The sequence below is a fragment of the Pistacia vera genome, unplaced genomic scaffold, assembly GCF_008641045.1.
Source record: "Pistacia vera cultivar Batoury unplaced genomic scaffold, PisVer_v2 Contig656, whole genome shotgun sequence".
Lineage (NCBI taxonomy): Eukaryota > Viridiplantae > Streptophyta > Magnoliopsida > Sapindales > Anacardiaceae > Pistacia > Pistacia vera.
This window is the reverse complement of record NW_022196508.1, coordinates 1293524-1317530: the sequence shown is the minus strand read 5'-3', so window position 1 is coordinate 1317530 and position 24007 is coordinate 1293524. Positions and strand designations below refer to the sequence as shown.

The window sequence follows — 24007 nt, the reverse complement described above, 5'->3', positions numbered from 1 at the left end:
ATTGAAAGTAGACCCGTTAAGCAATGATTGACTTTGTGTAAGTTAAAAAATATAGTTTAACCTAGATAAATTAATAACTTCGATTAAATAATATTTTTAACCAATCTTGACTTGGGGCCAATGTTTTAAAAACCAAATAGGTTAATAACCCGATCATGTGATTGGGCCTCAAGTTGATCAACAAGTCAAACCGATCTGATCAAAAAGTCGAACCGATGATATCATTTTTTTCTTGATCTTTCGGTTGAACTAACAACGTCATTTTCTTGATCTCATCACTCAATCAATGTTTTGTCTACTTCTTTTTTTATCTCACCCATCAATCCCTCACCTCTCATATGATCGAAATGTGTCCACCAACAAACAATTTTTTATTTGTTTTTTATTAAAGCCAATACATTACACCCTTCACTTTGGCGTCTTTTTCAAGAAAATTTAATATTTATTTTTTATTTTCAATGAAAGTTCATTAAATGCAATATAAGTATAACTTCTCCAACTTTCTTTATTGTTCTTTACTCTTTCATTTCTTCTGTTTTAATTTTTAAAGCTTTTTCGATTCTTCTGCTTTCCTCTAATAAAAATGTGCATGCCTTCTATACCAAAACTCACAAACGCATTCACTCTCTCTTTTAACAAAATCCTCATTTTCTTCTCTCTTATTAGTTGTGTGTCACCACTATTATATGCACCTCCACCATTCTCCACCACCATCACCACCGCAGCAGCAACGGCCTAGAGTTTCAATTCCTCTCATTTTTTCCCCTCTTCTTCGAGTTGGACTCTCTCTCTTCATCTAGTGGCTTCATGATTAGTCTTATTTTTTTCTGTGGATTAGCCTCATATCTTCAATTGAAAATCGTAAAAGGGATATGAATTTTAGGATTCAGGAAATTGAGTTTTTTTGTGCCAAAACCGATTGGACGGATGGTTTGCTACAATAACACAGGTCTAACCATAGGTCAAAACGGGTTAATTCTTATTCTCGGTTTTTTACCCTGACCAACCCAGCTAAGCCATTGGTTTCCGATCAAACCTGTTCAACTTACCGAACCGGATCGGCTTTTAAAACATTGCTTGGGACCAATGTGATAAATTAATAATTCGTTAAATTTATAAAATAATACATTTATATATACACACACACACACACACACACACACACACACACACACAACTATGAGTTATTTCCTATACCACATTAACCATACATAATACATACATGCATTAAGTTCAATATTTTAGAAAAAAAAAATAAAGAATACCTTAATAGATTAATAATTTATTAATTTATATGATTAAATAATATATTGATTAATTAATAAATTTTTATGATCCCAATTATATCTCATAATCTGTGAGTGAAAGTGAAAGCATAACGCCGAGCCTAACAGGCCCACAAGGGCCCCGTAATTCACAAAGGCTGTTAACCCCAACAACCCTAACCATTCTTTGAGCTAGTTTGGGAAGTGAATTTTAAGCTCTTGATCATTATCCCTCCTCACCTTTATTATATTTAAAAAATCCCTTCAACCCCCCATTTAATATTAAAATAACCTGAACTTATTAGGTTTTCATTAGGGTTTTTATGGCATCATTTCCCCGAATTTCAAACTTATTACAGTTTTTTGTTTTTTACTACTTTTCATCCAAGTTTCTATATTAGTTTTGTTATTTATTACCCCATATTTTTTCCCAATTTCAAAGGTTAAAATTGGGGTCTGGTTTTATATTGAGAAGAGGCGATTGGCTGTTAGGTACTGTAGCAGTTTATTAGGTTCTCAATGGATTTTAATGCATAAGAATCTTGGCTACTAATGGCTGTTTGAATTTTTCCATTGCATTCAGTAACGCATAAATCCGAGAGTTGTGTAGCTTCGTCTTAATAAAAATAGTTTTTTAAATTTTTGTTTCACTTGTTAATTGTTTTTTTTTTTTTTTTTTTTTCCTTCTTCTTCTCTTTTGCTTTAATTATCAACAACATTCATCATTTGTGATCCTCGTGTTACGAGCAAAATGATTGACTAACTGTTACGAGCTTTGTAGTTTTCAATACCTTAAAGATAACTCTATGTATATTGTCTACCAGTTTTAATGATGTGAGATCCACATTATTTTTCTCCACAAAAAATAACATGATCACTGTGTTGAAGTTCTTGAAATCCACGCCTCTTTTTGTGTATTAAGTTTTAAGTACAAAATAAGATAGACGTTTAATTTATAGGCATAGATGATGACGATCGAGCTTAAGCAAAAGGTGTTAAATGTGACGCCTGATATACAAGATTTTATTTGTTAATATACAACATAAGTTAATACACCATATAATTTCTTGATACGAATCATTCCATATCATTCTTTGTCATGATAGGGATCTCCTTTATATTTTTTTCATCTTCTCTTTCTCCTACTTTCCCTGTTCAATCTTAATGGCTTATCTTGGGCACTAGATTCTTTCTCCCATTTTAGGAAATCTTTACATTATTACAAATTAATACTTGTGTTTTTCACCTCGTATTTGTCTAGCCTTTTGCAGACATGTGGTCTTCTATAGACATACTAATTAAATTTCCATATGTAATCTCACATATACTTCACTTAATTTCCAAGTGTTGAATTATTCTGACTTATCTTACTTACATTTTTCAACCTTTGAATTTTTTCTTACCATTCTTTCTAATTTGCAAGGTAAATTTATTTATGAGTTTCCTTACGTATGCTTCCACACCTTTACGAACCCCAATTTTTTTGCAAGCATAAATCTAAAGTACAACAAGCGTATTCATTTACTAAAGAATTTAAACACGATCGGTATGATTGCTAACTTAAATAATTATTTAGTTTTTCTACATATTTACTAATATTATACAAGATATGCGTACGTTTTTATTTCTTTCATATTTGGTTTACCTCGAAGATTTAATGTATTTTATTTTATCGTTTAATCATCTTTATGATATCTATTTGATTGCTTCAAATGTTTTTGTTTCTTCCATCTAAAGCTTACATTTCTTGGAGTTTTGCACATTGGCAATTTGGACCACCACACATTCCAAAACTCAAATAGTACCATCATTCACCATTGGTAGATGATTTTTATCATCTCTCCAACTTTACATGATCATTTTTAATCATATTTCTATTACTAAAATTACTTCATTACAAGATAGGAAATCTGATTAATTAATTAATTAATAGGATTAATTTTCTATTGAATCAATCGCAATTTTACTACTTTTGTGTAAAATAATTTACTTATGCATACATAATTTTCTACACTTATATTACAACCACAAAAACCAAGAATTGTATTGTAAATATTTAATTTTCTTTGTTTAAGTCTAGCTAGAGCATAATAAATAACCAGTACTGCGATGGTCTCCACCTTAATTTCTTCTTAATAAATCTCTATTTCGTAATGGTCAATCAATTTTATTTAGTCTCTTTCATAAATTTATCAGAAATTGATGGCGTACTCAAATTTGCCATACTTTTTCAAGCATCATCCCTAAGTATATTAGAACTATTTGCTGAACCTAACACCTATTAATTGTAATTGTTCAATTGAGTTCATTCTTTGTGCACAACCTCTGCCTCAAACTAGACTCTCATCGTCATTCCTTCTGTCCATTTCCCATAACTCATGTTACAATAAAAATTGACATAAATTGTTTTTTTCACTTTTCCTTTTATATATATATATATATATATATCTATATATATATTATTATATTATAGATCTAGATTATATTATTATATTAACATGTTAATTGTGTGGGATCATTTCACTTACAAATAAAAAGCCTCAAAACATCTTTACTTCCAATCCCTCATTTCCAAGTTTGAATGTATTCTTCACAACTTCTTTTACCTTATTTCCATGTTTGAATTTATTCTCAAACATTCCTTACTTAATTTCCAATTTTGAATTTATTCTCAACACACCCGTCTTTACTTAATTTTGTGAGTGTGGCATTGTTCATTTATAATTCTCACACATCTTACTATGAACTTCATTTTACGAGATCAAAAGACACAAGCGAGTTTTGGTTTCCAGGTAGATCATTTGTGATGTTTCAACTTCCTATCAAAGATATGAACTCATTTGATTAATTTATTCCCTTCCAGAACAAGTAACCTCTTTTACGCATAATGAATTGATTTTTTTGTTTCCTTTCTTCAAATTATATAGCCGCTAACTACCTTTAATGTTGAATTGGTGATATGACCACACATTCTCCAGCTCGTAAAGCAATCACAACAATTGGTAGATTACTTATCATTTTTGCAACTCTCATTATTATACATTATCTACTAAATATTTGTTATCTTTTACTTCTAAATGATGTGGATTGTTCGTTTCAAACCCAAATATCTTAGGAACATCCCAAAGAGCTAACCTAGATAAATGTTTATAGGGTGAACTGTGATTATATTTATTCAATGCAATTTAACAATAGAAAAAAAATTATTAATTCACCCTAATTGGGAGTTTCAATTCCTAACCAAGAGATTATTGATTCATATACCTCCTAATTGGTTCTATTGTTACTCTTCTTCAGTTAGTATAAAGAGAATGAACACTTGGGTGATAAAACAAGGTGGGTCATCCATTTGCTAAAGGAAAGAAAAGAGCTTGTATTGTGCATTTATAGCTCGATTTTTTGTCAACTTTAATATTATATCAGTCAAGAATTTGGGCTGGCAAGTCATTTTTAATTTCTTGTTTAATCTCCTTAAAAAATGTAAATACCCTATAAAATTAATGCTTGTTTTCTTTATTATCTTTATTCATTCCAACATTACTTCTTTACTTGTTATTATGTTTTGTGGCTCCATTACACTATCCACTTTATTTTACTTGATTATCTTTTCTCATTTGATCAGTCAAGTCTGTGGAGACATTGTGGCATCCATTGATAAAAGCAAAGTTGATTGGTGCAAATATTTACAGATACCAGAGAAGTTTCATTTCCAGAAAACACCAATCGTATGATGTTCAACTTCAGCTTCTCGCCTGGTTTAGTTGGTTTAATTTAACTTCTTTTTGTTATTTTTACTTTTAAACGTCTTTTATACATTGAAGTTTGCCAGATCTAATCGACGATCTCAATACACTTCATTTTGAGTGTGAAATTTTTCATATTCTCTTACCCAGAAGTACAAATCACCAAACTTTTTCGAATTGTGACCGCAATTCTCAAGCTCAGTAACATCATTATCTTAGGTATGATACTTATAGCCTTAGAACTTCATTTATAACTACATAATTTTTTCCCTAGTATTAGACTATTTGCAGACTAACACTGTTAATTTTTAATATGAGTTCATTCTTTGTGCATGCTTATGCCTCAAACTCAACCATCTACATTCCTCTCGTCCTCCTTTCCCATAAATCATGTTACAATTAAAATGAATAAAATTGTTTTTACTTTTTCCTTTATATATATCAGTATTAAATTGACATGGTAATTGGTGGGTCTTCCCTTACAAATAAAAAGCTCCACATCTTTACCTCAATTTCCAAGTTTGAATTTATTCTCAAACTTCTTTACTGCATTTTTCCAATTTTTGAATTTATTCTCACACACATTCTTTACTTAATTTTGTGAGTTGGAAATTTTTTTTACATTTATATTCTCACACATCTTAATTTATGAACTTCATTTATGAGATCAAAAGACACCATACTACGAGTTTTGTTTTCCAAGTATATGCATTTGTGATGTTTCACAACTTCACTATCAGAAGATGATGAATCACTTTTGATTAATATATTCCCTTTCAGAACCAAGTAATTCATCATACATGAAATGGAATCGATTTTTTGTTTCTTCAATTTAATATATAGATTACGAACTTTTATGTGTTAATTGTGATTGTGACCACACTATTTCAGCTCGATTAGCATCATCAACAATTGGTATGATTATTTATCATTTTTTCCAACTTCATTATTATACAATCTATTAAACTTGTATCTTTTACTCTAAAATGATTTGGATGTTAGTTTAAACCAAAAGATCCTTAGGAACATCCAAAGAGCATAAATAGATAAATTGTTATAAGGAAATTAATATTTATTTTTCAGCAGTTTAACAACAAAAAGCAATTATAATTCATCCCTAGATGGGAGTTTCAATTCCTCCCAAAGATGGTATTAAGTTTCATATAACCCCCAATTGTTCTTGGCTCTCCATAATTAGTCTAAAGAGATGAAAACTTGGTGACAGATAACGGGGTCATTCCAGTTGCTAAAGGAAAGAAAAAGACTTGTATTGTGATTTATACCTCATTTCTTCAACTTTAGACTAATTACCATCCGTCAAGAATTTGGGTTGACAACGTCATTTTAATTTTTTTGTTTAATCTCCTTCAAAATGTAAATACCCCATAAATTGAAATGCTTGTTTTCTTTATTATCTTATTCATTTCCAGATTACTCTTTTTACTTATTTTGTTATTAATGTTTTTGTGGCTCATATACTGTCACTTATATTTTACTTGATTATCTTTTTTCCTCATTTGACAAGTCAAGTCTTTGTGACATGTGTGGTCTCCATCGATAAACAGAGAGGTGATTGTGCAAATTTACAGATACAGAAGTTTTCATTTCTAAAAAACACTAATCGGTATGATGTTTCAACTTCAGCTTCTCTTCTGGTTTTGTTGGTTTAATTAACTTCTTCTTTGTTATTATTTACTTGCTAACGCGTCTGATAAACTAAGTTTGTCAGGATCTAATTGACGACTCAAATACAATTGTCATTTTAGATTTGAGAAGCAGAAGATGAGATTTAGTTAGTTTACTGTTTAGAACTTAAATTTTTAGGTTTAATTGACTTGGCCTTTTGGTCTTTTTGAAAGTTGAAATAGTGTTTAAGGTTTTTTAATTTTTTATTTAAATTGGTTCAGTTTAGGTACTTGGTATATTTTTTAAATTGAACTTGTACCCGAACCAAAAATTTGGGTACCTCCTTTGATACTATCACTATCCGAATTGAATTTCCAAGTATTCAATTTTTTTAGTTCAGGTAGCAGGTAATTTTTTACAATGTATTCAAAAAATGAATTAATTTCATCCATCCTTGAGAGATCTATAAGTCTTCGGCGTATCAACAATTTACAAAAGCTAATAAACTATTATTATAATTGAAAAACTACAATAATGAATTAGTAGAAAAATACCATGACAAACTACAAACCAAATTAATAAAAAGGATTCTTTACCCCATAGAAACATCCAGAATCGAGAATTATTACATGAATAAAATCCAAGCATCCTTCATATTAAAGTAAATTAACAGGCGATAACAAATGTTCATAATATTTGAAAATCAACTAAAAATACAATCCTTTCACACTTCATCACTCACATATAAAACTTCATAGTGCTTCTTGGGTATATTGAAGGTGCAGTCATCCAAACACCTAACCAACTGGGTATTTTGAGGCGAAACAAAACACTCAAAAAATGCTCCATCATCAATCTAAGAACCTTCTTGACGAAGGTTTTCATAATTATCCCACTAATTACGGTCTAGATATTGATATTCTAGGTTTATCCATAATACAAAAGTTTAGATATAACTCTTTCCTTGTGGTTGGATGACAAACCCTTTAACCACTGATGTTAGCTATATTTAGGGGTTTTGAGTTCGAGTCGCACGAGATGTACTTACCACATTTGTGTAATTATCTTAGTCTATTGAACTTGTAGAATGTTCTGTGACCCTGAGGATTAAGCAGACTTCAATATGGGTTTAGATACCTCATGTACCTGAAAAAAAAAATAAAAAAAATAAAAGGATATTGATATCCTATGTTCCAACTGTACCATCACCATGCTCTCTAATTTTAAATTTCTGTGTCAAGGTAATGGGTTGGACTTTCAGCCCAACAGCCCACACAAAAGCCCAACAAACACTGTACCCCCAAAAAGCCCAACAGACTACACAATAAAAACCTGCATANGAAATTGAGTGACGACTAACGAGCGATTGCCAATTGGAACGAGAATGACGAACAACTGTGAGAAGGAGAACTGGAAAAGTCGAGATTTGAGAAGCTGAAGATGAGATTTAGTCGGTTTACTATTTAGAACTTAAATTTTTAGGTTTAATTGATTTGTCATTTTTGTTTTTTTGAAAGTTGAAATAGTGTTTAAGGTTTTTTAATTTTTTATTTATAATGGTTCGGTTTAGGTACTTAGTTTATTTTTTAAATTGAATCGATACCCGAACCAAATTTTTTTTTTGGGTACCTCCTATGATACTACTAGTATCCGAATCAAATTTCCAAGTATTCAAATTTTTTAGTTCAGGTAACGGGTAATTTTGTACAACCCTATAAGTTGTGTTCAAAAAATGAATTAATTTCATCCATCCTAATCCTGCAGAGATCTATAAGTCTTGGGCGCATCAACAATTTACAAAAGCTAATAAACTATTATTATATTTGAAAAACTGCAATAGTGAATTAGTAGAAAAATACATGACAAACTACAAACCAAATTCATAAAAAGGATTCTTTACTCGGTAGAAACATCCACAATTGAGATTTATTATATGAATAACACCCAAGCATCCTTCATATTAAAGTAAACCAACAGTCGATAACAAATGTTCATAATATTTGAAAATCAACTAAAATTATAATCCTTTCACACTTTATCACTCACATATAAAACTTCATAGTGCTTCTTGGGTATATTAAAAGTGCAGTCATCCAAACACCTGGCCAATTGGGTATTTTGGGATGAAACACACTCAAAAAATGCTCCAATCATCAATCTAATATCCTTCTTGACGAAGGTTTTGATAATTATCCCACTCTTTATAGTCTAGATATTGATATTCTAGGTTTATCCATAATACAAAAGTCTAGATATACCTCTTCCCTTGTGGTCAGATGACAAACTCTTTAGTCACTAATGTTAGCTATATTTAGGGGGATTTTGTGTTCGAATCGTATGAGATGTACTTATCACATTTGTGTAATTATCTTAGTTTATTATGCTTATAGGATGTTTCGTGACCGTAAGGATTAGGTAGACTCCAATGTGGCTTAGATACCTGACAAAAAAAAAGAAAAAAAAAAAAGGATATTGATATCCTATGTTTCAACTGTACCGTCACCATGCTCTCTAATTTTAAATTTCTGTGTCAAGGTACTGGGTTGGACTTTCAGCCCAACAGCCCACACAATACCCCAACAAACACTGTGGCCCAAAAAGCCCAACAGGCTACACAATAAAAACCTGCATAATCTGTGAGTCTAAATTTAAAGCATAACACAGAGCCTAACAGGCCACACAAGGCCGCCTAGTTTGGGAAGTGATTTTTAAGCTCTTGATCATTATCCCTCCTCACCTTTATTATATTTAAAAGAAATCCCTTCAAACCCCATTTAATATAAAAAATAACCTGAACTTATTAGGTTTCATTGGGGTTTTTATTTGCGTCATTTTCCCTCAATTTCAAACTTAATTACAGGTTTTGTTTATACTATTTTTACCCAATTGCTTAATTAGGTTTTTTATTTATACCCATTTTTCCAATTTCAAATTTAAAACTATCTAGATTTGTATTAAAGAAGAAGGAGATTGGTTTTGGGTACGTTGGAGTTTACTAGGTTCTCAATGGATTTATGCATGAGAATCGTTGGGTATGATGGCTATTGGAATTTTTCCATTGACATTCAGTTAACGCATAAATCTGACAGTTTGAGCTTCATCTTAATAAAAGCAGTTTTAATTTTGTTTCACTTTGTTAATTGTTTTTTTTCCTTCTTTTGCTTTTAATTATACACACATGCATAATTTGTGAACCTAGTGTTATGAGCAAAATGATGACTAATGTTACGAGCTTAATAGTTGTCAATACCTTAAAGAATAGCCCATATGTGATATTGTCTACCCATTTTATTTGATGTGAGATCATAATATTTTTCCCCACAAAACATAGAACATGATCAATGTTAAGTTCTTGAAATCCACACCTCTTTTGTGTATTAAGTTTTAAAATACGAAATAAGATGAGTTTAATTTATATGCATAGATGATACAATTGAGCTTAAGCGAAAAAGGTGTTAAATATCACTCCTGATATACAAGATTAATTTGTTAATAGACATAAAAATTAAGTGAACATTCTTTGCTTAATTTCCAAGTTGGAATTTATTCTCAAACATTCTTTGCTTAATTTCCAAGTTGGAATTTATTCTCAAACATCCTTTCCTTAATTTCCAAGCTGGAATTTATTCTCAAACATTCTTTGCTTAATTTCCAAGTTGGAATTTATTCTCAAACATTCTTTGCTTAATTTCTAAGTTTGAGTTTATTCTCACACACATTCTTTACTTAATTCGTGAGTTGGAATTATTTACATTCATATTCTCACACATCTTAATTTGTGAACTTCATTTTATAGGATCAAAAGACACAAGGCGAGTTTTGTTTCCAGGTATGATCATTTGTGATGTTTCAACTTCACTATCAGAAGATAATGTTTCATTTTGATTAATATATTCCCTTTATACATGAATAATGAATCCATTTTTTATTTCTTCAAATTATATATATAGATACTAGCTTTTACGTTAATTGTAATCACACACTCTCAAGCTTGAATTGCATCATCAACAATTGGTATGATTACTTATCATTTTTCAACTTCATTATTATACATTATCTATAAACTTTGCATCTTTTATTATAAATTATATAGATTGTTAGTTTAAACCAAAGGATACTTAGGAACATCTAGAGAGCATAAATAGATAAATTGTTATTAGGGTGAATTTAATATTTTCTTTTTCAACAAGTTTAACAATGGGAAAAAATTATTAATTCATCCCTAGATTGGAAGGTTCAATTCCTACCAAAGATGTATTGATTTTCATATAACCCGTAATTGTTCTTGCTCTCATAGTTAATCTAAAGAGAATGAAAACTTGGTGATAGACAAGGTGGGTCATTCCAGTTGCTAAGTGAAGAAAAAGAGCTCGTATTGTGAATTTATATCTCATTTTTTCAACTTTAGACTAATCACTATCTATCAAGAATTTGGGCTAGCACTGTCATTCTAATTTCTTGTTTTATCTCCTTCAAAAATGTATATACCCCATAAAATTTACTGCTTATTTTCTTTATTATCTTTATTCATTTCCAAGATTAACTTGTTTTACTTATTTTGTTATTAATGCTTTTGTGGCTCCATAATATTGTCACTTATATTTTACTTAATTATCTTTTTCTCATTTGTTAGGTCAAGTCTTTGGAGACATTGTGGGTCATCCATTGATAAAAGCAGAGAGGTGATTGTGCGAAGATTTATAGATACCAGAGAAGTTTCATTTCTAGGAGAAAACAAATCGGTATGATGTTTCAACTTCAACTTCGCTACTGGTTTTAGTTGGTTTCTTTGTTATTATATATTTACTTGCTAACGTCTTTCTGAACTTAAGGTTTGCAAGCATTTGATTGAAGATCTCAAATGCACTTCATTCTAAGAGTGGAATTTTACTTCAGATTCTCTTACCTAGAAGGTATTAATCACAAACATTTATACTGGCTTTAGATATATATCCTAGTTCATAAAGCTGGACTTTGTGAATTGTGACCGCAGATTCTCAAGCTCAAATAGAATCATCACAGTTGGGTTAACATCACCATAACTAAGGTTAAACAAATTATCTTATTAATTAATCTTATAATTTATGATGTATATAAATTATTTATTAAATTAATCGCATTTAAACGATAAATTACATAAATTATGATGAAGAAAATTAAATTATACATATTTAAGATAAATAATTTGAATTATAAATGATGAATAAGATAAATAATCTTTATATAGTAGGGTTTTTACACAAGCTACTAGTCTCATGTGATTCAATTAAGTTTAATTTTTGTAAGCAAACTTATATTCTTATTATAAACAATACGAAAAGATATTGTGAATTAAATCACAAGTGGTTTGAATCAATTGCAATTGATATCTTGAGAATAATTTATTAAATCACCAGGACAAGAGAGCCACTTAAATCCTACCATTGCTAAGCTCCTAATGAATTCTTTATTTTTTGTTCATAAAATGAACTTGCAAATAAATCTCCAACTTAAACAATGAAATTTTTTTTAAAAAAAGGTAATTTTGCTGTATTTTATATAATTTAATTTGTATCATATCTTGTATAATTTTAACTGTATTTTATATGATTTAATTTGTTTTTTCTATTTTCTTGCATTTTTTATATATAATTAACAATAAACAAATGTTGTCATTCTCAAATATTAATAGTATTATTAACGCTACATCATCATCATCATCTAAAACATACATACAAGTCCATATATATAAATATGTAACATTACCAATTTTTATAATATCTTATATCTCATACCTAAAATCATCTATATTTCATGAAGTGTTAGTTTTAAATCATCATAAAAAAACAAAAACCTCGAAGATCGTTTAAAATAAAATTTTATTTTAAAAAAGTTCACACTCTTAGCTTGTTGAAGAGTTCTTTTAAGTTGGCAAGCATCTAAAGATACAAAGCGTATTTCATTACTAAGTTAACATCGATCGGTATGATTTAGCTTTTATATACATTCACTAATATTTACCTAAAGATAGTTTAGGTTTTTATTTGCTTCATATATTGGTTTACAGAAGATTAATGTCATTTATATTTACTTTTATGCATGCTTTAGACGGATTTGATTGATTAAAATGCTTTTGTTTTCTTTATTATAAAGCTTACATTCTTGGAGTTTGCAAATTGCAATTGCGACCACACATTCTCAAAACTCAAATAGTATCCATCATTCACCATTGGGTATGATTATTTTATCATCTCTCAACTTACTATCTATTTTTACTAATATTTCTATTACTATAAATTACTTCATTAAAAAGATAAGGAAATCTTATTTATTAATTAGGATTAATTTTCTATTGAATCAATCATAATTTTTACTACTTTCTGTAAAATTAATTTACTATGCATACATAATTGTTCTAATTATATTACAACCACAAAAACCGAAAATAGTATTGTAATATTTAATTTTCTTTGTTTATAGATCTAGCTAGAGCATAGATAAATAAACCAGTATTGGGGTGGTCTCCACCAATTAATTCTTCTTTAATAAATCTCTTATTCTTAATGGATCAATTAATTTTATTTAGTCTCTTTCCTCAAATTTATCAGAAATTGATGGCGATGCTCAAATTTGACCACACTTTTCAAGCATCACCCCTTAGAATTTAGACTATTTCCTGAGACTAACACTATTAATTTTAATTGTTTTAATATGAGTTCATTCTTTGTGCACACTTATGCCTCAAACTCGACCATCTACTTTCCTTCTCTCCATTTCCCATAAATCATGTTACAATTAAAATGAAATAAAATTGTTTTTACTTTTCCTTTTATATATATCAAGTATTTATTGACATGGTATTGGTGGGTCATTCAACTTACAAAATAAAAAGCTCAAACATCTTTACTCAATTTCCAAGTTTGAATTTATTCTCAAACATTCTTTGCTTAATTTCCAAGTTTGAATTTGTTTTCACACACATTCTTTACTTAATTTGTGAGTTGGAATTATTTTACATTTATATTCTCACACATCTTAATTTATGAACTTCAATTTACGAGATCAAAAGACACCATACGAGTTTTGTTTCCAGGTATGATCATTTGTGATGTTTCAACTTCATTATCAGAAGATGATGAATCATTTTGATTAATATATTCCCTTTCAGAACTAAGTAATTCATATACATGAATAATGAATCGATTTTTTGTTTCTTCAAACTATATATATAGATACTAACTTTTATGTTAATTGTGATTGTGACCACATATTTTCAAGCTCGAATAGCATCATCAACAATTGGTATGATTATTTATCATTTTTCAACTTCATTATTATACATTATCTATAAATTTTGTATCTTTTACTCTAAATGATCTGGATTGTTAGTTTAAACCAAATGATCTTTAGTAACATCCAAAGAGCATAAATAGATAAATTGTTATTAAGGTGAACTTAATATTATATTTTTTAGCAAGTTTAACAACAGAAAAACAATTATTAATTCATCCCTAGATTGGGAGTTTCAATTCCTACCAAAGATGTATTAATTTTCATATAACCCTCAATTGTTCTTGCTCTCATAATTAGTCTAAAGAGAATGAAAACTTGGTGACAGATAACGTGGGTCATTCCAGTTGCTAAAGGAAAGAAAAAGAGCTTGTATTGTGCATTTATACCTCATTTTTTCAACTTTAGACTAATTACCATCGGTCAAGAATTTGGGCTGGCAACGTCATTTTAATTTCTTGTTTAATCTCCTTCAAAAATGTAAATACACCATAAAATTAAATGCTTGTTTTCTTTATTATCTTTATTCATTTCCAAGATTAACTTGTTTTACTTATTTTGTTATTAATGTTTTTGTGGCTCTATAATATTGGCACTTATATTTTACTTGATTATCTTTTTCTCATTTGACAAGTCAAGTCTTTGGTGACATTGTAGGTCATCCATCGATAAAAGCAGAGAGGTGATTGTGCAAAGATTTACAGATACTAGAGAAGTTTCATTTCTAAGAAAACACCAATCGGTATGATGTTTCAACTTCAGCTTCTCTTCTGGTTTTTGTTGGTTTAATTAACTTCTTCTTTGTTATTATTTACTTGCTAACGTCTTTATGAACTTGAAGTTTGCCAGGATCTAATTGACGATCTCAAATACACTTCATTTTGAGTGTGAAATTTTACTTCATATTCTCTTACCCAGAAGGTACCAATCACAAACTTTGCGAATTGTGACCGCAGATTCTCAAGCTCAAATAGGATCATTACAATTAGGTATGATACTTCTCATCTTTGAACTGCATTACTATACCACTACAATTTTTTTCATTAAGAAGTTCAAGAAAGGCTACAAAAATTAATTTGTTTTGAACTTCATTATTTCATCTTTAAACTTTATTGGCTTGGCTGAAGTTTATATAGAATGTGTAGTCAGTGGCCACATGTCTAAATTAATTTTCCACATGGATTAAAGAAGACAAAATTTTTTGTTTAGAATAATATTGCATATAGGTTGTCTCCGTTATTCCAAGTTTGGTCGAGTATAATTACGTAAAATATTTAAAATTCATCATTTATTGTTTAGCTATTTGTTGTTATTGTTTCACTTGCAGAATACAGGTCATGATAATAATCTCTCACAGTGTGTAGTTTTATATCGTGTCAAGATATCTCTTAATAGAAAAAAGGTACGAGAAATGTCATTTTTTCTTTTGTGCTTTTGACACTTATTAAAATAATTAAAACATTATTCGATAAATTATGATTCTATGTTGAATATTTACACTATGAACGAAAATGAAAACCTTTTGAAAATATAATAACCAAATCTCTATGGATGTAGCTTAACGGTTAAGGTCTAATTTAAACTTATGCTTTAGTGTATCATCATGAAACCAAAATATACCATATACTTTAATATGTTAATCTTAAAATTAAAAATAAATGTCCTAACTGAAGGTGAATCTCTTGAGCCATAGTTGACTTTGTTTAGGTTAAAAAATATAGTTAAATAAATTAATAACTTTGATTAAATAATATTTTTGGTCGATCCTGACTTGGGACTAATATTTTAAAAATCGAACAGATCAATAACCCGATCAAGTGATCGGGTCTCGAGTTAACAGATTGAACTGATTCGACCAATGGGTCAAACCGATAATGTCATTTTCTTCATCTCATCACTCAATCACCGTTTTGTCTACTTCTTCTTTTTCATCTCACCCATCAATCCCTCACCTCTCATATGATCTGTCCACCAACAAACAATTTTTTATTTGTTTTTCATTAAATGCAGTACATTACGCTCTTCACTTTAGCGTTTGCAGGAACGAAGAAGAGTAGAGTAGAGAGAGAAAGCTTCAAAAATTCTTTCTTCAACTTTCTTTGTTGTTCTTTACTCTCTCATTTCTTCTGTTTTGATTTTTAAAGCTTTTTCGATTCTTCTCCTTTCCTCTAATCAAAAGGTGCCTACCTTCTACACAAAAACACACAAACACATTCACTCTTCTTTTTTGACAAAATCCTCACTTTCTTCTCTCTTATTAGTTGTGTGCCGCCACTACTACATGCACCTCCACCATTCTCCACCACCATCACCACCACAGCAGCAATGGCCTAGAGTTTCAACTCCTCTCGTTTTGTCCCCTTTTCTTTGAGTTGGATTCTCTCTCTTCTTCCAGTGGCTTCGTTGATTAGTCTTATTTTTTCCATTGATTAGCCTCATATCTTCAATTGAAAATTGTAGAAGGGATTTGAATTTTAGAATTTAGGAAATTGAGTTAAACCTGTTTTGGTACAAAACTGGTTGGACCGGTGGTTTGCTACAGTAACACCAGTCCAATCGTGAGTCAAAATAAGTGAACTCTTATTCTCGAATTTTTACCCTGATCAGCCCGACTAAGCGTCAGTTTCTGATCGAACCGGTTCAACCAACCGAGTCGGACCGGGTTTTAAAACATTGCTCGGGACCACTGTGGTAAATTAATAATTTGCTAAATTTATAAGATAATACATTTGAAAAAAAAAAAAAACATAGTTACCACTTGATATATAAATTAATAATTTTATTATATATCAAAATTGTATATATATATATACATGACTCAACTAGGAGGCCTTTTGTAAAATATGAGTCTAATGTTACTTGTTTTCTCTTGAAATTGATGTTTTCTTGGATTTCATCTATAACTTTTCTTAGTGTATTAAGAAGCTCTGGTGTAGTGTTCTCGTATTACAAGAGAAAATTATGCAATGTGATTGTTGTTTTAAGTGAATTAACCATAAATTATTCCCTATACACAATATATACATGCATTAAGTTTGGAAAAAGAAAATAATGAATGTCTCAATAGATTAATAATTTATTAATTTATACGATTAAATAATATATTGATTAATTAATAAATTTTTATGATCCCAATGATATTAATTTATTGAGTTTAATGTGTGTGTGTATATATCTTATGTTATTTAGAAACTAATGGTTTAGATATGATAGTAACTAAAAGTAATTGTATTAAAAATTTTAATATTAGTAAGGTTAGATATAATTTTATTTCTTGGGTTGGTAATTGAGCAAATATTAACCAAGGGGCTTCAAGAATATTTACAAAAACTTACAATGAAATGCATACTCTAATCTATTTTGTTTGTTATCAAACAGGGAAAAAATAATAATAAAAAAAGTTTTTCCTCTTTTTTACAATTAAATTATTTAAAGGAATGATTAACAATGTTTCATAGTTTTTCCTCTTTAAACATTAATTTATATTTAATTACTTCACATCTTATTTACTTTCTTGTCTTATCTCTTTCAGTTAAAGGCCTAATCAAAACTAGATGCTTGCGCTTTGTTAGTAGTTACTCGAAGCTTTGACATTTCATGAAAATCATTGGTTTCTGAGCAAGGTATTTAAATTTTCTGTTATTTTTTTTCTTTTTAAAATTTTATATAGCATGAAAAATAGTAACACAGGCTGATTATTTGCTTATCTTATCTAAATATTATTATTAATCCAAAATACAAATAACAAATATTACAAGATTGCCATATTTGATGAGATTTGTTTATGCTGATTACCTAGCCTTACTCTATTCCAAAAGGGCAAAATTAATCAAACCATACTCATAAGGATTTATTGTCATGCCCCCTCATTGGTATTTGCTATCCTATCGAATCTGAGCACTCCGAGGGACTCAAGATCCCAAGAGGAGGGTGATTTTTTTTTTTTCAAAAACAATTTACCAACTCAATTCATAAAAACTTTAATGACAATAGTGTAACACAAAACATAGTTCTAAAAACGTAAATATTAGAAAACGGTTTACAAAACAAATGCATCAGAGTGCTTCTAATGTGTACAAACATCGTGCTGATGAACATGTGTCTATCAACCAACCGAATGCATGGCAAGCACCTCTTGGGAGGAAAACATAAAACAGTGAGTTAGGAAGCCCAATGAATGGATAATACAATTTATAAATGAAAATATCTTTCAACCTTAAACCTGCATGAGCAAAACTTGCATTTCATGTAACACGTAACATTCCTTTAACGCAACTACACTTTCCTTATATAATTTCCTTAATTTGTATCCACTCATGCCTAAAAAGGTAATTTGCATCCTTGTACAAACTTTCCAATTACCATGGATCATTGTATTATTGTCACAAAAACTGATACACCCATCATCAAAGTTGAGTAGGCATTTCTCGACATGAAACCCATTCTTGCTCACGCCAATGCCTGCCAAGTGTCCACAATTTCCACCCAACCTATACTTGCTGGATATTCATAAATTTCATCCCAGCCTACACCCGTTGGATGTTCACAAGTTCCACTCATTCAGTTAATTCAACCACAACCACCACCACCACCACCACACTAGTACCCAAGGTCCCTAATATAGACAACCAACTAGCTGCTCAACTAAGCCAATACTCGCCTAGTGTAATTCGTCAAATCCCTCCCAAGGTCTATCCTCGGGGTGTAATCCTGCCTAGAGCTCCTTAGGCGCCTGTCCTATCTCGATGGGATGGTATAGATCGTCATGGTTCGGAAGTACAAACCATCTCGATACGCGCATGAGGCTAATCATATCCTACTTAGGCCAATACCTGCCCACTAGTTTCATCAAATCCCACCCAAGCCAATACCTATTAGGTGTCATAATCCCATTCAGACTAATACCCGCCTAGTGTAATCCTGCCTAGAACTAGTTAGGTATCCATACTATCCTGATAAGATTTTAACACCTTGCGGTAGTACGGACCATCTCATTGCATGTATGAGGCCAAATATAAATACTAGCTAATATTTGGAGGGGGGCAGTACTAGAAAGATGGTTATGGTCTGCATAACACTTCCACAATCCCACCTCTGAACTTCCCAACCTTCAATAATATTACTTGCCTTCATGCAATTGTTCGAATATGGGTGGCATATATTTCTTAATAAAACCATCATGAAAATACAAGTATACTATTCCGAAGTATACGAACTTATAAAATATCAATTTACACCTCATATTTGTCCCTATTTGTCCCAAAGGTTTCAAACATTACAATTAGCCCCCTGCCTGTACTCCAATAATCGCAAAACTGACAATCTGCCCCCTTGAGAATCCTTCCACCAATTACAATCAAATACTAACCCAAAGCAAAGAAATTTGGGCCTTATGCCCTTCAAATAGAAACAAACCCAATACTAATTTAATATATCTTTTCACAATTATAAAGCCAAACCAAAACACCCCCATTACTCACAACTTATTAAATTTGGGCCAAGCCCATCTCTTTTTATAAGCTCATCCATACTTCAATCTATCAAGAGTTTAATAAACCAACCACCAAGATTTTATTCAATTTAACAACCCCCCATATCCACCAAGTTTACACTCCAACGACTACTTCTCCAACTCAACCCAAACCAAGAATTTCATTTCATCCCAACAATAACTCTATTCCCACCAACATTACCCTTCAATTTCCTCATTCTCTATTTAAGAACAAACAAACCAGCCCTCCCCAAAATTTGGTTGGATTTTCCATTTTAATAATCAATTCCACATGCAATTTCTCACAATTTAATTTCCAATCATCCAAATTATGCAATTTCACACAAACACACATGCTAGCCACAAGTTCCCTTCCAATACATGATCCCTTCCAATACATGATCCATAACCCATAATCATGATTCATGATCTTGATTAAACAACACTAAGCCAATTCATCAACATAGTCCACCACGTCCTAAAGCAATCTATAACATTTTCATTTAATATCCAACACTCCCAGTTGTAAATTAAGCAAACCAGTCCCACCAATTGGTTGGATTTGTTTCCAATCACAATCAATTCCAAATCAAGCTCATTATACAATATCCAAAATATATAAACACATAAATTCACCATTAAGTATTTAAGTTACAAACATAAGTCTTCAAGTCTACTAAAGTACCGACCAAACAAGAATTCCTTTTCTTTATTTCACCAAAACACACATCAAACGCCACAATAAGCTTCCATGCATTACATACAACAGAAAATCAGACTTTTAGCAAGGAAATTTTGGTTTATCCACTCACCTTTTGAAGCTAAATTCTTGATCTGAAGAACACCTTTTGAAGCTAAATTCTAGATCCAAAGAAAGGATTGGAATCCTCTAACGATGTCTGTGCTTGTCTTCCTTTATCCGAAATCCAATGACCTCTCCATGCAAAGATCTCCCTATGGTAGAACTTCAACATTAAATTCATTAGACATCTTAAACACCAAAAGATTAACTTAACATCCTTTAACAAAAACTGTCTCATAACTTAATACCGATCACTCCAGGATTTTTCATAAAAATTCCATCCATCAATTTAAGCCATAATTTTAATGGGGCATTCAAGATACACATATGAGGTTCCAGTAATTTATCCAAGCCATTTTAGAGCCAATAACCATTTAAAACAGAATTTTCTTTCAACCTTTTCAAAACTGCCAACTGCTTCCAGAATTTAGGTTACTGACTTGTAAAATTTATAACAATTTAACCTTTAATCGAAACCTTACGAAAACCTCCAGAATTAAACTAGACAATTACAGGATTCACCAGAATTTAAAATCATTAAATTTGGATAAGAATAGATGCATCAAATCGTTTACTAAAATACTCATTCTGCAGGAAACCCAAATTCCAGAATTGTAACGCAGCCTTAAAAAATCCATAGAAATCCAATACTTCGAGTTTTTGAGTGAAACAACTTTCTAAACACTCCTCAAGAACTCTACAAAAACATATCCAAAATTCTGCTTCAGTCAAAAACCCAAAACGTGTAAACGATTTTCGGAATTCCAGATGGTTAGTTTTTGCACAGTAACCCTTATATAAAAAAACACATCCTTAACCAATTTTTTGCTTAGGAATCACATATATGTTCTATCCACATAATATTATTGTAATTAATCTTACCTTTTCAGTTTAATCTCATACCATTTTATTCAATCATAAACAACACAAATCAAATTAATCAATAATCATCAAAGAGGGAAATCTCAAGCTTTACTCACCTCCCACATGCTTAATCCTCCTCTACTCCTTCCCTTCACCGAGTTTACCCGCCAACGGCTACTTTTCCAGCAACCTTTGTCGCTCTCTACTCTTCTCTCTCTGTCTCTTTTCTCGGTTTCATCTCTCTCCCTTCTTTTCTTCTTCCTCTCCTCTCTTTTCTTTCTTCTCGATTCTTCTCCTTTTGGGTGAACAGCCCACCTATACGTTTCACAATTTTCCAAAATTTCGAAACTACCCCAATTATTCTCTTATTCTTACCATGACCCTGCCACAGCAGCTTTTCTTGCAAAATTTCCCCAACAAAAATTTAGAAACTCACATTTTTTTCCCCGAGAAGACAAAATAAATATTATAAAATAACCAATAAAATATGGGATATTACAACCTTTCCCTCTTAAAGAAATTTCGTCTTCGAAATTTAAACACCTGATTAGAACAACTCCGGATACAGTGCACATATATCCTTCTCACACTCTCTCAAGTTGTTCCCTCTTCTGTTTGATCACTCCATTGAATTTCTATCCAAGGGACAGTCTTGGGGATTGTAGGTTATGGGCCCACTAGCTTCTGTTGTGCCACTCTGATGTTCGCTTCATTTAGTTGGCATAACGAATATCTGGAGCCAAACCCTACAATCTTTCTTTAATTCATGGCCACCACATCTTCCTGTTAAAAGTTTCCAATTTTCTCACCATCGAAATACCTTCCAATCTATATCCATCCACTTGTGTATCCACCACAAAAGGCAATTGCACCTGACATCCCTTCCAAAAATACTTCCTAACAGTCACCGCTGAAATTAGACAAGATGGAGTTACATGGTGCTTTCTATAAAATATTGACTTTGGCATTCCTGACTTTCTAAAACGTTACCTCCTTTGGTATGGTCTGGGCCTCTTGTTGCGTCATGGCGTATACTCGGGTCTAAATACAAGGCTGTCCCAATTCTCTCTGCCTCTCTCTATTGCCATGACTTGGACCCTTCTTTAGTTTGGGACCTCTGTTGTCCCTTAACACGACTACTCCCTCCCTATTCACCCTACTGGACAGCCCTTTGAAATACACTTCCACTTTGAGACAATTTGGGGCACTCTCTCTTAATATGTCCAAATGGTCTGCATCGACAACAGACTGAAGTTGCACCCCAACACTACTCTTCATGGTACCTGCCACACTCTCACACAACATCCTCTGTTCCCTCTAGAGGCTCTATTGCACTACTATTGGCCATTGAATTTCCCTTGCCTCCCACTGGCCCTAGGCCTAGCTACTGGATGTGCAAGAGAAATTACCTCCACACCTTCCCATACAGTTCTTCAGACGACCAATCCCTCAATTTATATTACCACGTTTGTCTACGATTTAACACATATTTATAATGTCTAGGACGTCTCACAACATTTTTATGATACACTTTCTTTTCTACAGCAAACAAATAATCATGAAACATTAGAAGTTTACCTGTTCACTAATCACAATTATGTTACATGGTTCAATGTTACACAGAAAAAGTGTAAGATCAGTAGTAGCATCATATAATGTATTTTATTTCTAAAAAAAAAAAATAGCTAATTGAGGACATTTCCAGGAACTGTGAATATATATCTACCATAGTGTTTTAAAATAAGTAATAAATTGTTCAAAAACTAAAACAGATGTTATTTGAACTGTTTTAGACAGATTGATTTTAAGAATTCATCTCTCTATAATTGCATTTTACACTTGCTGATGAATTTTTGTTTGCTTATTTTATACTGATATAGTTTCTATTTGATAACAGATATATTGATGGAGATTGTAACTGCTATTGTATCAAAGGTTGGAGAATACTTGGTGGAGNAATTAAAATATATTAGACCATGTGTTATTTTAACGTTACACTAAGTAGTATAGCATTTTTAAAAGACAACATATTCTGACTATTTTTGTTCTTGACTAAGAAGACTAAGTGTTGAGAAATTAAAATTTTAAAATTGTTTATGAGAATTAATAATGTTAAATGTTATACAGTAAATAATCTAGTGCAGTTAGTTATTGAAAAAAGGAAATAATTCTAATAGATTATGAATTTTAATAATATATAATAAGTAAACTTTTTTATCCATTGAACACGCTATCAACATTCATAAAATTTGATAATGAAAAGAAAATACAATATATCTCAAGTCCTTGACCCTTTTCCACATTGAACACTTGCGTTCATTGCTTTTTCTGTCATTCATTGAAATTATAAAGTTGTTTGTCTGCTTCTTTTTCTTCTGTCAAAAAGAAATTCATTGCAGTCCACTATAATTTCTTCCAACTTTGAATACAAGCAGATAAGCCTTTATCATCTGCTTTTATCATTCAAATACCTTTACCCACCTAAGGTTTGACAAATTTACGGTTCCCATAAATTGCAAATTCTCACCCAGTTTAAAATTTGAAATGTTAAATTTAACAGTTAAATGGTATTTAGGTCTTTTTATAAAAAAAAATAAAAATCGTAAACTCTAATCTCTCTCTCTCTCCCCTAAATTAGTGCAATTTCAAAACAACCATCCACATCTCAAAATTTCTTACAACCCAACCCTTCCTCTCTGCCTCCAAGGCTCCAACTCCTCCACCATCACCACCAACACCAACACCATTGGCGGCCAGATTTGGTCACTATAGAGAAGAGGAAAGGAGAAAGAGAAAAGAGTAGAGAGAAAGAGGGGTCGATGGCCATATCCAGTTGTCGAGATATGGCCGTTGTGAAGAAGAGGAAAGAAGAAAGAGAGAGAGAAGAGAAGAGAGAAAGAGTTGGAGAAGAGATAAGAAGAAAGAGAGGGAGAGAGAAAGAGGTGGA

The 24007-nt window shown here is 31.1% G+C and overlaps 2 long non-coding RNA genes across 6 annotated transcripts; one reads left to right on the top strand and one right to left on the bottom strand.

Annotated features, from left to right (window-relative positions):
* Positions 1-10377: 10377 nt before the first annotated feature.
* Positions 10378-23016, top strand: LOC116112049. 5 transcript variants are annotated; one of them, XR_004125170.1, is made up of 11 exons: positions 10378-10463; positions 11268-11376; positions 11467-11547; positions 11628-11681; positions 12767-12846; positions 13892-13915; positions 14561-14645; positions 14745-14892; positions 15231-15305; positions 17436-17526; positions 22958-23016. It is a non-coding gene; the product is annotated as an uncharacterized LOC116112049 (long non-coding RNA). The 5 variants fall into 5 exon arrangements; XR_004125169.1 differs by adding an exon at positions 10585-10648 and having other exon boundaries at positions 10395-10463; positions 12767-13915; XR_004125171.1 differs by lacking the exon at positions 13892-13915.
* On the bottom strand, positions 20106-21333 carry LOC116112051. Its single transcript, XR_004125173.1, has 2 exons — positions 21177-21333; positions 20106-20359 (listed from the first exon to the last, which is right to left on the bottom strand). It is a non-coding gene; the product is annotated as an uncharacterized LOC116112051 (long non-coding RNA).
* Positions 23017-24007: the final 991 nt, after the last annotated feature.